Genomic DNA, 14,934 nt, shown 5'->3' with positions numbered 1-14,934 from the left:
ATCAAGTTATTGTGACATTGTATAGTCACTGCAGTGAACGGAAGACAGTGCCTACTTGATGTTATCTCAACTGAAATTTACCGTAATGACAGCAGCATGGGACAACACACAAAGCCATCAGTCAAGTTCAAGAGCTATCTGTTTACACAGCATGCAGGTAAAATGGGTTTGTTACCACCAAGTTTCACCTGTAGTGATTTTTCATTAATATGGGCCAAGGTAAAATGATTAGGCTATTAATCTCCAAAAATTAGAAGCTTTCACTGATTGAATGTTGTGGTGAGTGCAGGTTGGACACATTCCCCCACTGTTCTTGAAAAGAATGGAGTTGAGAGAAACAGGAACAGAAAACTGAGGACGTTTCTTTGAACTTATTATTAAATAATAATAGTCCTCTCTGTCTTGGGTTTTCAGCATGCTTGATTCTAATCCGGTCTCCTATGGTGGATGTTATAAATGATTCTTTCATTCAATGTTATAATGTAGATTATTTGTGCTATGTTATAGTTGTGCTATAACCTTATTTTAAAGATTAAGAAATTAAGAAATAGGCATTTTAAAAAGATACTTTTTAAACTGAGACTCTTGATTGCTGTGCACTAAAGTTTACACTGAGATCGGAAGACACATTGCCTTGAACACCGAACCCAGCAGCAGTTCTCAAACTTTTTCGTCTCGGGATCCTTTATACTCTTTAAAATTACTGAGACCCCTCCCCGCAAAGAACTTCTGTTTGTGTGGGTTATATCTATTAATATTTATCATATTAGAAGTTTTAAGAAATTTTAAGAAATAAAAACTTAAGCTATTTGTTCATTCATTTTAAAGTAACAGCCACGCCTCCATTACACGTAATCATCACAGGAATAGTGTCGTCACGCGTAGGGAGCTTCTGGAAAACCCTGTGGTACATTCATGAGGGAATGAGAGCAAAATCGGTGAATAACATCTTAGTGTTGTTATGAGAATAGTTCTGACCTTGAGGATCCCCTTACAAGGTCTCTGGGTTCCCCAGCGGCTGCAGACCTCACTTTGAGAACCATTCATCTCAACTGTTCCTTGGCCTTCTTAAACTATCTTCTTTGTCTAAACTACCGTTATTCAGGAAATAAGTAACAGGAATCCTTATAAAGCTCTGGGTTTCTAACACCGAATATAAATATGTAATTGGTAGGTTTTCTTGTCATCTTTAACGTGGAAGCAGCGTAGGCAGTACAGAGTTTTGGGTTCTGAGGGGACTCTGGAGGCTGGTTCTCTGGGTTCTGATCCAGCTCCACCACTTTAACTGCGTGGCCTTGGGTGAGGGCTGGGAGGGGGGTCACATGGCCTCTCTCAGCCCCAGTGTCCTACCTGTCAAGTGAGCAGGCTGTCACCGTTTGTCTCAGGGGCTTGCTGTGAAGATTAACTGAAATCATCGCTGTAAAGGAAGACTGCTTTCCCAGCTCCCTTTCACGTAAGCTGGAGCTGTGTGCCTGGGTCTGGTCACAAGGGTGAGGCCCCAACACCCCTGCCCGCAGGGTGTCTCCTGCCCATCCTCACACCCTCTGGGGTGGACAGACCGGAGGAGCTGGATCCCTGAGCCACTGGATTGCACCACAAGCAAGAAATAAATCTTTGTCACATTAAGCCACTGAGATTTGGAGTTTATTCACAAGGGCAGAGTTGCTGGGCCCATCTTCACCATCACACAAGGGCAGGCCATCAGAAGGGGCAGAAGGAGGGGGCCCTAAGGGGGTGACATCTGAGTGGAAATCTAAAAGATTAGAAGGAAACTGCTACTTAAAGGGGCGAGGGAGAGACTTTCTAGGCAAGGGATTAGGAAGCGCAAAGGCCCCCCAGGCTGAAGAGAGATGTCCAGAGACCAGCTGTGAGCTTGGGGAGGTGACAGGAGTTCAGCCTGAAGAGGAGACAAATCCAGGGCTGAAGCTTCTGACGTCCCCAAACCCTTCCAACTGCTCAGCTTACACCCAGTAGGAGTGGCATGTCTGCATCATTGCTTCCCCACTCCTCCTGTGAGTCACCCAGCCCTGGGAGACTCCGGGGTGAGGCCGACTGCCCTTGACACGAGTACAAAGCCAGAGTTACGGTCTTCAGGCTATTCCAGAAGCCTAAGGAACAAAGCTCTTATTGGTGCCACATAAAGGTAACCATATCTAGAGTCCTGGCAGAACCGTGTTCACCACCATCTCGCCGCAGTTCTCCCCTAGCTTCTGAACATCAGAGTTTTCACAGGCCCTCCCTGCAGGGAGGCAAGGATCCCGTGCTACACTGAAGGAGCAGGCAGCACCAACAGCATCTGGATTTTCCCTGTTGCGGTGACGTCACCCTTGTTCACAGCCGCATGGCAGCTGCAGCCGAGCCGGACGTCCTCGCTCAACAGCACAGCAGAAGCAGCACAGCTCGGGGAGGGGATTCCACTTTGCATTCTGGTAGGCTTTGCAGTCATAGCTGTGGTTTTTAGAGAACTGAGAAAATATGTGCTGAACGAATGAATGTTATGACCCAGAACCATCCCACAAAATCATTGCCCACCTCACTACCAGAGTTTTTAAGTTCAAATTCCATTTATCAGGCACATTTGAATCAATGATGCTGAAGAGTTAGCAGTGTTTTATTAACTTGGGGTTCAGTAGTATCCACAGGTGTGGTCCATGTTTGGGTAAGAAGCTATTGACTTTATTTTTTTAATGATTCCAAGAAGAGGGACGGAGCTACTTGCCTTTTTATATTGGGCCTGTTAACTTGTGTGTAACTAGTATAAAGGTGGATACATTTTAAATAAGTCAGATCAAAAGATATCATCAAAAGGAAAGTAGTATGTTATTAAGTGAAAATGGTGAGTCTGCAGTTCCAAAATAATCTCTTAATTTATAGCAGTGCCCCTCCTCAGATGACACAGGGCGTTTGGAGTTCAAGTTTGGCTGATGGGGTGTAAGGAAGTTTTCCAGATGGGATGATGAAAGTGGAATTACATGCAAATGTGACTGGGGAGGATGTGGGCAGCTGTCCTCGACTGGCAGCCTTCAGACAGCTGGGCCTGGGCCTACAAGTGTGTTCAGTGTGTCCTGTACCAACTTGGCTCTCAGGGTGTTTTGTTTGTTTTTTAAATTTTGTTGTCAGTGTTTAAAATTGGGCAGATGTCAGATAAAAATCAAGATCTTTGGCCTTCTTTCAAAATTTTGAAATATCTGGCAAAAGTGGGTCCGAATGCCCACAAGATAGCAGTGAGCTAGAGTCGATCTGGCTCTCCCCTTTTTGGACGGCACAGTCTCTCTTAGCTTGCACAGTCCCTTCCACTCCTTACTGCCTCTCCTTTAGCGGCATCTGTGGACAATACCACTGGAATCCTTGAGGCGGTCCCGATAAATAGCAACTTTTTTTTCCTTTCTTGGTTGTAAACAAGCTGGAAAATAAAACAGTGAATAAAGCTGAAGGCAGAAATACCCCGTTGATTTACTGAGAAGAGGCTGAAGGGCATGAATTCTATCTGCAGGCAAAAGCAGGCTTGCAGCTTGGTTCCAGGAGACACTGGCTGAGGGCAAGACTCGCAGGTGATTCTCACAGCAAGGAGGAGCAGCAAAGGGTGGGGGCTGTGTGTGTTCAGGCCTGCTCCCAGAAGGAAAAAGGACAGAACTGAGCCGCATCTCAGGAGTTTGTTCTTTCCAAAGTGTGTCAAAGGGCGGAGAGGCCTGGAGTGACGGTCCTGGCGCTGCCAGAGAGGAAGGAACGCTGCTCACCGACCTGGCCCTGGGGCACTGGGGCTGCCAAGGCTGGAGGAAGCTTTCTGTAACATTTCCAAGCCAAGAACACCCTGTGTCCTCCTCCCCACCCCCCGTGGTTGTGATGGTTTCTTCAAAGCAGAACTCACTGTCTGCTGGGATCACCTGGAATGAATCAACTAGATCAAACTGGAATCAAAGCAACTGGGATGAAAAGCTTTGAAAATGAAGGCAATAGAATAAAAAGGCAAAGAACTGAAAGGGAATCCAAGATGTGCTGATGAGATAGCTGATGAATTCAGGAAAAGAGAGAGAGAGAGAGCCCCAGACCGGGGACCAGCAGAGATGAGGGCCAGTGGCCGCGGTAGAACCCTCGTGTGTGTCGAGCACCAGTAGGTGCCCTGCACACTCGGACCCTCGGCAGGCCTTGCTTTATTGTGCTTCACTTGATTGTGCTTCACAAATAATTGCATTTTTTTTAACAGATTGCTGGTTTGTGGTCACTCTGCCTCAAGCACGTCTTTTGGCACCATTTTTCCAGCAGCATTTGCTCACTTCATGTCTCTGTGTCACATTTTGGAAATTCTCACAATATTTCAAACTTTTTCATTATTCTTAGATATGTTATGGGAATCTGTGATCAGTGATCTTTGACGTTACCATTGTGATTGTTTTGGGGTGCCACGAATCTTGCCCATGTAAGACACCAAACTTAATCCATAACTATTGTGTGTGTTCTGACTGCTCCACCCACCCACCCATCTCTCTGCCTCTCCTCAGGTCTCCCTAATCCCTGAGACACAACAATATTGAAACAATAAGTGATAGGGTTAGCCTATCACTAACCCTGCAGTGGCCTCTAACTGAAATGGAGACTCACAAGTCTCTCTCTTTCAATCCAAAGCTAGAAATGAGGAAGCTTGGTGAGAAAGGCATGTTGAAAGCTGAGATAGGCTGAAAGCTAGGCCTCTTGTGCCGAACAGTAAGCCAAGTTGTGAATGCAAAGGAAAAGTTCTTGAAGGAAATTGAAAGTGCTACTCCAGTGAACGCACGAATGATGAGATAGCAAAACGGCCTTATTGCTGACACGGAGGAAGTCTGAGTGGTCTGGATAGAAGATCAAACCAGCCACAATATCCCCTTAAGCCAAAGCCTAATCCAGAGCAAAGCCTTAACTCTCTTCAGTGCTGTGAAGGCTGAGGGAGGTGAGGAAGTTTCGTAAGAGTGTGAAGTGAGCCGAGGTTGTTCATGAGGTTTAAGGAAAGAAGCCGTCTCTAATACAAAGTGCAAAGTGAAGCAGCTAGTGCTGATGGAGAAGCTGCAGCAATTTATCCAGAAGATCCAGCTAAGAGATGAACGAAGGTGACTCACTACACAACAGATTTTCAGTGCAGACGAAACAGCTTTATATTGGAAGAAGATGCCACCTAGGTCTTTCATTGCCAGAGAGGAGAAATCAGTATCTGGCTTTAAAGCTTCAAAGGACAGGCTGACTCCCTTGTTCAGGCTAATGCAGCCGGTGATTTTAAGTTGAAGCCAATGTTCTTTTACCATTTCAGAAATTCTAGGATCCTTAAGAATTATGCTAAATGTACTCTGCCTGTGCTCTATAGATGGAACAACAAAGCCTGGATGACAGCACATCTGTTTACAACAGGATTTACAGAATATTTTAAGCTCATTGTTGAGACCTACTGCTTAGAAAAAAAATTCCTTTCAAAATATTACTGCTCATTGACAGCACCTGGTCACCCAAGGGCTCTGATGGAGATGGACAGTGAGATTAATGCTGTTTTCATGCTGCTAACACAGCATTCGTCTGTAGTCCATGGATCAAGGAGTAATTTCAACTTTCAAGTTTTATTACTTAAGAAATAGATGTCGTAAGGTTATAGCTGCCATAAATAGTGACCCCTCTGATGAATCTAGGTAAAGGAAATTGAAAACTTCTGGAAAAGCTTTACCATTCTAGATGCCATGAAGAACATTTGTGATTCATGGGAAGAGGTCAAAACTTCAACAATAACAGAAATTTGGAAGAAGTTTATTCCAGTTCTCATGGATGACTTTGAGGGGTTCAAGGCTTCAGTGGAGGAAGGAACGTCAGATGAGGTGCAAACAGCAAGAGAACTAGAGTTAGAAGTGGAGCCTGAAGATGTGAGTGAATTGCTGCAATTTCAAGGTAAGAATTTAAGAAATGAAGAGTTGTTCCTGTTGCATGAGCAGAAGAAGTGATTTCTTGAGATTGAATCTACTCCTGGTGAAGATGCTGTGAAGATTGTTAAAATGACAACAAAGGACTTAAAATATTGTAGAAACTTAGTTGATAAAGCAGCCGCAGGATTTGAGAGGACTGACTTCAATTTTGAAAGAAGTTCTGCTGCAGGTCAAATGCTATCAACAGCATAGCATATTACAGAGAAATCGTTCATGAAAGGAATCAATAGAGCAAACTTCATTGTTTTCTTACTTTAATAAATTGCCGCAGCTAGCCCAGCCTTCAGCAGCCACCACCCTGATCAGTCAGCAGCCATCAACATCGAGGCCAGGCTCTCCACCAGCAAAAAGATTTTGACTCATTGACAACTCAGATTATGGTTAGCATTTTTTTTAGCAATAAAGGATTTTTAAATTAAGGTATGTATGTTGTTTTACTAGACATAATGCTATTGCACATTAATAGGCTACAACATAGTATAAACATAAACTTTATACACAGTGGAAAACTAAAACCTTCGTGGAACACACTTTATTGCAATACAGGCATACCTTGGAAATATTTCAGTTCAGTTCTAGACCCCGCAGTAAAGCGAATATGAGTACGTGATATATTATGTACCTTCAGAGATGAGGAAACTGAAGCCCAGAATCCGAAGGGCCAGTGGAGGGAATCCAGGGCCAGTCTCGCTGGCTTCAAAACCCTTCCCCTCTCCCTGCCAGTACTTCAGGCCAAGTGTAAGTGGTTTCCCTGAGAGCAGGTGGCCAGGGTCAGCTCCCTTAGTCAGAGCCCCGGGCTGGCTGGGAGGTTCCTGTCCGCCCCGCCCCTGGGTGAGGAGGCATGCTGGCTTCTCTCCACAGCAAGTTGGTTACCTCTTGTCTGTGGTGCTTGTACCCAACCTTTCCCGCCCTCTGGCTCCCTCCCATCCACTCCCTGCTTCCCACAGAGGGAAGAAGGTGAGCAGAGGAAGATGAAACTGACCCCACACACACTGTGTTTGACCCTCTCCGATCATCAGCAGCAAATTTTCCAGAAAAACAGGAGAGCTGCGAGCTGGAACTTTCCCTGCGGATCTCCCTTGACTCGTGGTTGGGTCGGGATGCCACCAGCAGACAGACCTCACTAACACTTTCCCAGGGTCATGTTCACTCGGTGGTACTCCAAGAGATCAGCCATTGAAAGTTCCTTAAAAGGGAATGTTTTTTGGAGGAACATATGGAGAATCAACAGGGGGCTAAATATAAACCTGTATTTACAGAACTGAATCAGGAGCAAAGAAAAGCTGAACAGAAAGAGCTAGATGGAAATGCTTTCTCCTAAAACAGGTTTTCTCAGTGGGTGTGGGTGTGCATTTTGCTGTATATGTGAATGTCTAGAACACTAGAGTTACCTGTAATTTAAAAAAGAAAAAAAATCAGCTTATGAGACCAAAAATAATTCTGCTGCCAGCTGCATTTGGGGGCTGTGTCCGCTGTAACTTCCTTCTGAGGGAAACCCACGTGGCTGCATTACAGACTTAGAAATGGTCAACTAGGACAGAGACTTCTAAAACAGAAGTTTCAAATTTAAGACATGTTTTATTTAAGTAGTTACAGCAACTCTAGGAAAAAAATTTCTACATCATTCATGCTGAAAGAAAAAGAGGCAAACTTTGAAGTTAGGGCCTAAGCAGGCAGGAAAGAAATTCTGCTGGTCTAAAAAAGGTGAGGAAGAAATAAGCAAACATTTATTGAGCAAACACCATATGCAGAATGGTTGGCAGGCATCCTCTCATTTAATTTTCATAATATTGTAAGGGAAGGGGATTATTATCCCCTCTTAGTAAAACCAAAAATCTCAATGTCAGAGGTCACACTCCAGCAATGGCAAGCTTGGGGTCCCAACTTAGTTCAAATCCAGTTGTGTGGCTCCAAAGCCCCTTGGCTTTTCAAATACAGCAGCCTTCACACCGCCCCTAAAAGTTTTCCACCAAAGTCTGTTGGAGGATTTTTCTTCTTTCTTTCCGTGAAGGAAAGGTATTTCCTTGAGAGCATTTGGTGGTAAATTTTACTGTAAAGAAATTCTTCTTAACATTTATTTGCAAACTGTTTCCTTTATTATTTCCATTAAATTTTTACATTGCATGTGTATGTCTCTGCGCAGAGACCTTACATGTTTACACGGTATGATGTGATACCAGTATTTAACTCAGTTGGATCATCGTGATGCAAAATCTAACAGCAAAGCGTAGGTCCTGACGGGGCTCCCGCTGTTGCGTTCCTTTACTCAACTGTCACGACAGTCTTTGAATAAGCAGGTCAGCTCCTGATTGTGAGGCAGCAGATAATGAGGAGGGTGGGAAAGACTGCCAGTACTGTCACTTTTCTGGATCTGGCCCTCATATAAACTTTGCATCAGAGGTCACCAGTCAGTTTACAGAGCAGTAATTATCTATAGAAAGTGCTGGTCTACATAGCCAACCGGACAGTGGAGGAGGAAGTCTAGCTCTCTAAGAATTGTGTAAACAACTCACTTGCTCAGACAGGGAACAACCCCAGAGCACTGGACTCCAAAGTCGGGGAGCCCAAAAAGAAGTATCACTGAGCAAGAAGGAACATTGGAACTGTCAGTTCTATATTTTTTTTATTTGATTTTTTATTGAAGTATAGTTGATTTACAATGTTAGTTTCAGGTGTACAGCACAGTGGTTCAGTTATACATATGCATACATATATTTTTTCAGATTATTTTCCATTATATCTTATTACAAGAAATTGAATCTAGTTCCCTGTGCTATACAGTAGGTCCTTGTTGTTTATCTATTTTATATACAGTAGTGTGTATCTGTTAATCCCAAAGTCCAAATTCATTCCTCCCCCATATATCATTTTAATCTCACCCTTTACAATGCTGAGTTTCATGTGATAGCTTTACATATATTTAATTCGTTAGTGTTATAGGACAAACATAGTCTTTATTAGTTAACAGGCGTATATTGGAAAGAGATGCTTGAAAATTGTTTGCCAACATGGGTACCAAACTAAAAAAGCCTGGAGACTCTGCCTAGAGGAAGGTGAATGTCAGTGGAGGTGGTGGCAGTGAGAGCCCGCCCCAAGGTTCCTAAGATCCAAAAGGTAAACCTAAATTGCCTAGGTATGGTGCCGGAAGCCAGGTACAGTCGGACCTCTTCCTGCTTTTTTTCTTATCCATGAGGATGACACCTTGTGAGATTGCCTGAGAAGCAGGTGGGTTGTGACAGTCATAGAACAGCCCTCTCATCCCCTGAGCAGCCCCAAGTTGTGGCCCTCAGGACTCAGAGAGGCCAGCCTCCCAAAGTGATGAGCTCTGCAGGTCAAAGGAGCAAATGGCAAAAGACATTAAAAAGTTCAACATCACTTGTCCTAAAAGGAATGTACATTAAAACTGTTAAGTATACCTTATTCTTCAGCCATCAATTACATAAATTTAAACAAATCAGTAGTTGGCCAGAGTAGAGAAACAGACATTCCCATATACACCAGTGGGTGTGTAAATTGGCAAAATCTTTCTGTAGGCAGTTTGAAAATACCGGCCAAGGGCTTAAAAACTATAGATCCACCATCAATTTCTTCTCTGAGTTATTTTTTAAAGGAAATAATCTCATTTGTAAATAAAGGTTTAAATAAAATCTTGTTCTTCAACCATTTACTCATTCTGCACACGCTTATTGCTGCCCTTTATGAGGCAGACCCTGTGCTAGATGCTACAATACAACAAAGAATAAAATAGACAGGGCTCCTGCTCGCCTGGAGGTTATTGGTTATCATTGCAGTGTTATTTATATGTAATAGGGAAAAATTGGAAACTAACAAAATGACCAGTATTAGTGTTTCCTTTGTAATTATGAATTACTATGCAGCCATTATAATTTGTACTGTGGAAGACACTGGAAAATATTCACATTAGATATCTGAGTGGAAAAAAACCAGTTAACAAAACAGTGTCTACAATATAAGCCTCCTCATGGCCTTGAGTGTTGCAAGAAGGGTCACAGCTCAGCCTCACATTAGACAGATGAAATTTATTAATTTATTAATTTATTTAAAAAAATGTTTTTTGGTGGGGGAAGGCAATTAGGTTTATTTTTATTTATTTATTTAGTTAGTTAGTTGTTAATGGAGGTACTAGGAATTGAACCCAGGACCTCGTGCATGCTAAGCATACACTCTACCACTGAGCTATATCCTTCCCCCGAGACAGATGAAATTTAGAATAAATAGACTTCCCTTTAGAGAAATAAAACTAGACAGAACAAAAAAGCATTGGGAAATACGCCCATCATTTCTTCCTACTTAATGAACGCTTTCTGGGGATGATTCTAGGAGGAACTAGAGGTAACAACAGCATTGATAAAGGATTCTTAGAGTCAGTAAGATACATCTAAGGAGCTACAGCCCAACTGAAAATAAGCACCTCATCCAATAATTTAAAAGAATGTCCAGTATAATCAATTAAAGGTCCTTAAGAGAAACAGGCTTACTCATACATTGCTGATATCATGGTGCCTTGTTATAAACTTTTGAGAAGGCAATTAGTAATATGTCAAAGTTCTTAATGTCACTACCCATGACCTAGCAATTTCACCTATAAGAAAATACCTGTAGGAGTATTTATTCCTGTATTTAAAAATCTGAATAAGGGGATACAAATTAACCAACATATGCATCATGGGGGTCCCGTAAAGAGGAAAAAGTGAAAAAAGAGGCAGAAAGAATATTTGAAGAAATTATGGCCCAAAATTTCCCAAACTTAATGGAAAAGATTAATCTGCACATCCTAGAAACTCAACAAACTCCACTGGGATCAACTCAAAGAGATCCACACTGAAATACTATCTAAAGCCAAAGATGAGGAGAGAATCTTGAAAATAGCAAGAGAAAAATGACACATCATGTGCAAGAGAGCCTTGGTGAAATTAATGGCTGACTTCTCATCAGAAACTATGGAGACCAGCAGTCAGTGGGATGACATATTTAAAGTGCTGAAACAAAAAAGACAGAATTGCACATCCAACAAAATGTTCTTCCAAAATGGAGAAGACATTTAAATAAACAAATGTAAACAAAACTTGAGAGAATTTGTCACTAGTAGACCTGCCCTACCAGAAATAATAAAGGGAGTCCTTCAGGCTACATGAAAGGACACTAGACAGTATGAATCCACATAAAAAGATAAAGATCTCACCCTTGACCATACTGAGTACCAAGAATATAGAGGAAAAGGCCAAACATGCCACACAATTGGAAAATCTCTACCAAAGACTTCCTACTTCTACCTTTTAGAACAATATCATGGTATAGGGAGGAGACATTGGTTTTTCTGATTGGTCCTCACTTCTGGGCTTCCCCTATTTTCTCAGAAATGCATCTACTCAAAAAAAAAGAGAAAGAGAGAGAGATAAAGAGCACCAGTAAATATAGCATAAATAAATATAAATAGCAGTATAAATGGGAGTTGTGTGTGTGTGTACCTCTTTTCCTATCTGATTTAAATGACAACTGCACAAAGCAGTAATTATAACACTGTGTTCATAAGCTTATAAAATATAAAGATGTCATTTATATGACAATAATAATACAAAAGAGGATGGAGGAAACAAAGCTATATTGGAGCAAAGTTTCTGTATTCTGTTGAAATCAAGCTAGTATTAATCCAAAATATATTGTTTCAAGTTAAGATGCTAATGGCAATCCCAAGGACAATCACTGAAAAAATAACTGAAAAATATACAGTAAAAGAAATGACAAGGGAATAAAAATGGGAACTAGAAAATATTTAACACAAAGCAGGCAATAATTGAAGAATAGAGAAATAAACAAAGATGTGAGCTATATGAAAAACAAATAGTAAACCTAGAAAAAATGAAAGAGAATTGGAAAACATAGAAAATCAATGAAGCCAAAAATTGCTTTTTGAAAAGATCAGTAAAATTGACACTTTTAGCTCCACTGACCAAGGAGAAAAAAAGAAGATGCAAATGAAGAAGGGGATATCACCACCAACCTCACAGAAATAAAAAGAAAAGAATGCTAAGAACAACTGTATGCCAACAAATAATAACTTAGATTAAGTGTGTCCTAGGAAGACACAAACTACCAAAACTGACTTAAGAAGAAATAGAAAACCTGATTAGGCCTATAACAAGTAAAGATTTTGAATTAGTAATTTTAAAACTTACCACAAAGAAAATCCTAGGCCCAGGTTATTTCACTGGCCATTTGAAGAAACATGTAAAGAAGAATTAATACTAACCAGTCACAAACTTTTTCAAAAAAGAGAATAGAAGGGACTACTTCCTCCTCATTCTGGGCCATAATTACCTTGGTACCAAAACTAAATATCTTAAGAAGAGAAAACTACAGATTAATATCCCTTATAAATACAGATGCAAAAATTCTTAATGAAATAAAAGAAACACAATCCCAGAAATACATAGGAAGAATTAAACACTATGACCATGTGGGATTTATTCCAAGAATGCAAGGTTGCATCCAAAAATAAATCAACATAATACACCATGTTAGTGGAATAAAGGACAGAAACATGATTCTCTCAGTACACACAGAAAAAGTATTTGACAAAATCCAACACCTTTGTGTGATTTAAAAAAAAAAAAAAACCCAACAAATTAGGATAGAAGGGAACTAGGATAAAGGGCATTTATAAAAAACCCACAGATAACACTGAACTTAATGGTCGAAGACAATGTTTTCTCCCTTGCTGTAAAACTAGAATGTTTGCTCTCACCATTTCTGTTTTATATTGTACTAGAGGTTCCAGTCAAGGCATTTTGGTCTCTGATCCATTTTGAGTTAATTTTTGGGTATGCTATAAGATGAGAATCCGAATTCATTCTTTTGTATGTAGATACTGGTTGTTCCCACACCATTTGTTGAAGACTATTAATTCACCCATTGAATTATATTGACACCCTTGTCAACAATCTGTTTACCGTAAATATAAAGGTTCATTTCTGGAATTTCAGTTCTATTCCATTGGTCTATAGGCCTGTCTTTATGTCAGTATCACACAGTCTTGATTACTCCAGTTTTGTAGTAAGTTTTGACATTGTGGGTCATGAGTCCTCCAACTTTGTTCTTTTTCTTCAGTTAGTTAATGTGGTGTATCACATTGATTGCTTTGCAGATATTGAAAAATCCATGCATCCCTGGGATAAATCCCATTTGATCATGGTGTATGATCCTTTTAAAAATGTAGATGTCTAACACGGACTAGAAAAGATGCTCAGTGTTGCTAATCATCAGGGAAATGCAAATCAAAACCACAATGAGGTATCACCTCACACCTGTCAGAATGGCTGTCATCAAAAAGAACACAAATAACAAATGCTGGCAAGGATGTGGAGAAGAGGGAATCTTCGTGCACTACTGGTGGGAATGTAAATTGGTGCAGCCACTGTAGAAAACAGTATGGAGTTTTCTCAAAAAACTAAAAATAGAATTACCATTTGACCTAGCAATTCCACACCTGGCTATATATCTAAAAAACAAAAACAAAACAAAAACACTAATTCAAAAAGTTACATGTACACAATGTTCATAGCAGCATTATTTACAATTGTCAAGCTATGGAAGCAACCTAAGTGTCCATCAATAGTTGAGTGGATACATATATATATATATATATATTCATTTTCATACTCTTTTTCATTATAGGTTACTATTAAGATATTGAATATTGTTCCCTGTACTATACAGTATAAACTTGTTGTCTATCTGTTTTATATACAGTAGTTAGTATCTGCAAATCTCGAACTCACAATTCTGTATGACTGAAACATTATGCTATACACCAGAAATTGACAAAACACTGTAAACTGACTATATTTCAATAAAAAAGAATGCAAAAAAGATGGAAAAAAGATATCTACTGCAAATACTAATAAAAAGAAAACAATAGATGAATGGATAAAGAAGATGTAGTATATATACACACAATGATCTTAGGACAGTGTGGTAATTTCCTTATGAATTTTATGGATGTTTTAGGAAATTGGCTTCAAAGTTTTTCATTGCAAAAAATATTACTAAAGTTTTTATTCTATTTCTTCAGTGAGGAATTATTTCTATTTCTTCATTTTACCTTAAGAAACAAGAATAATTATTAAAATCTTTAACTTTCTCCTTTTCGCTTCTCCCCAAGAAACCCCAATAACAGGTATCTAAATTATTAAGGCAATAATAAACAGAAAAATATCTGCTAAAACAATAGGTTTCAAACTTTTTTACTTCAACCCACACTGAGAAATATTTTATTTTGCTTCATAGCAGATACCAATATATAAGTAACAAATAGAATTTTCGTGATTCAGTATTTACCTACCCTCTAATATGTATAACACCTGCTGATATATTTTGCCTATTCTATTTTATTTCATTTTGGAAGTGCTGGTTGTGACTCAGTAAATTGATTTTTATGAACCACTAATGGGCCCCCCAAAGTGAGTCTGACTCATAGTCCACTTGCTATCAGAATGTGTAGGTTCAGCTTTTAGAGAAAAAAAAAAACAGAAAATATTTGGAAAAATTATCAGAAACAAATGTATACATCTTCATTGATGTTTTTATGAGAAACTATCTGATGGTTCAGTGGGCCAGCCAGACAAATCAAATAATCTAGGAATACAGATAAATAAGAAGAAAATGTCTCTGAACAGAGGCAGGAACAGGGCTCCACGTGGATGCTTGTTTATTGAGGTGGAGGAGAAATAAAATGGGTAAAGGAACTAAAATAAGAAGGGGAAGAAGAAGCACACTTAGAGGAGATTAAAGAGTGTAACTCCAAGAAAAGCTGTGTGCCAAATTCTGGTTACCTTAACACCTTCCTCTTCCTCTTCCAGTCTAATGCAATATTCAGTCATACTGAATAAGTCTGAAGTTTGACTTGGAGGGCTGACAACCAAATCTTGTTTTGGCTTGATGACATTTTGGACTCAGCGCTGATGGATATCTCCCTTTT

At 40.1% G+C, this 14,934-nt stretch overlaps 2 long non-coding RNA genes across 2 annotated transcripts in view; one reads left to right on the top strand and one right to left on the bottom strand.

Moving 5' to 3' along the window:
- The window catches only part of LOC116280580 (uncharacterized), a 60,146-nt gene that overhangs the window by 9,328 nt on the left and 35,884 nt on the right, over window positions 1-14,934 (top strand). The window lies entirely within an intron of this gene.
- LOC140696638 (uncharacterized) overlaps window positions 8,541-14,934 on the bottom strand; it is a 31,092-nt gene continuing 24,698 nt past the window's right edge. Inside the window, exon 3 of the long non-coding RNA XR_012073145.1 lies at window positions 8,541-9,261. This is a non-coding gene — a long non-coding RNA (uncharacterized lncRNA). The remainder of the gene's footprint in view (window positions 9,262-14,934) is intronic.

This window comes from Vicugna pacos, chromosome 5 (genome assembly GCF_048564905.1).
Source record: "Vicugna pacos chromosome 5, VicPac4, whole genome shotgun sequence".
Taxonomy (NCBI): domain Eukaryota; kingdom Metazoa; phylum Chordata; class Mammalia; order Artiodactyla; family Camelidae; genus Vicugna; species Vicugna pacos.
Note: the sequence above shows the minus strand (reverse complement) of the source record. Positions and strands in the feature narration are given on the sequence as shown.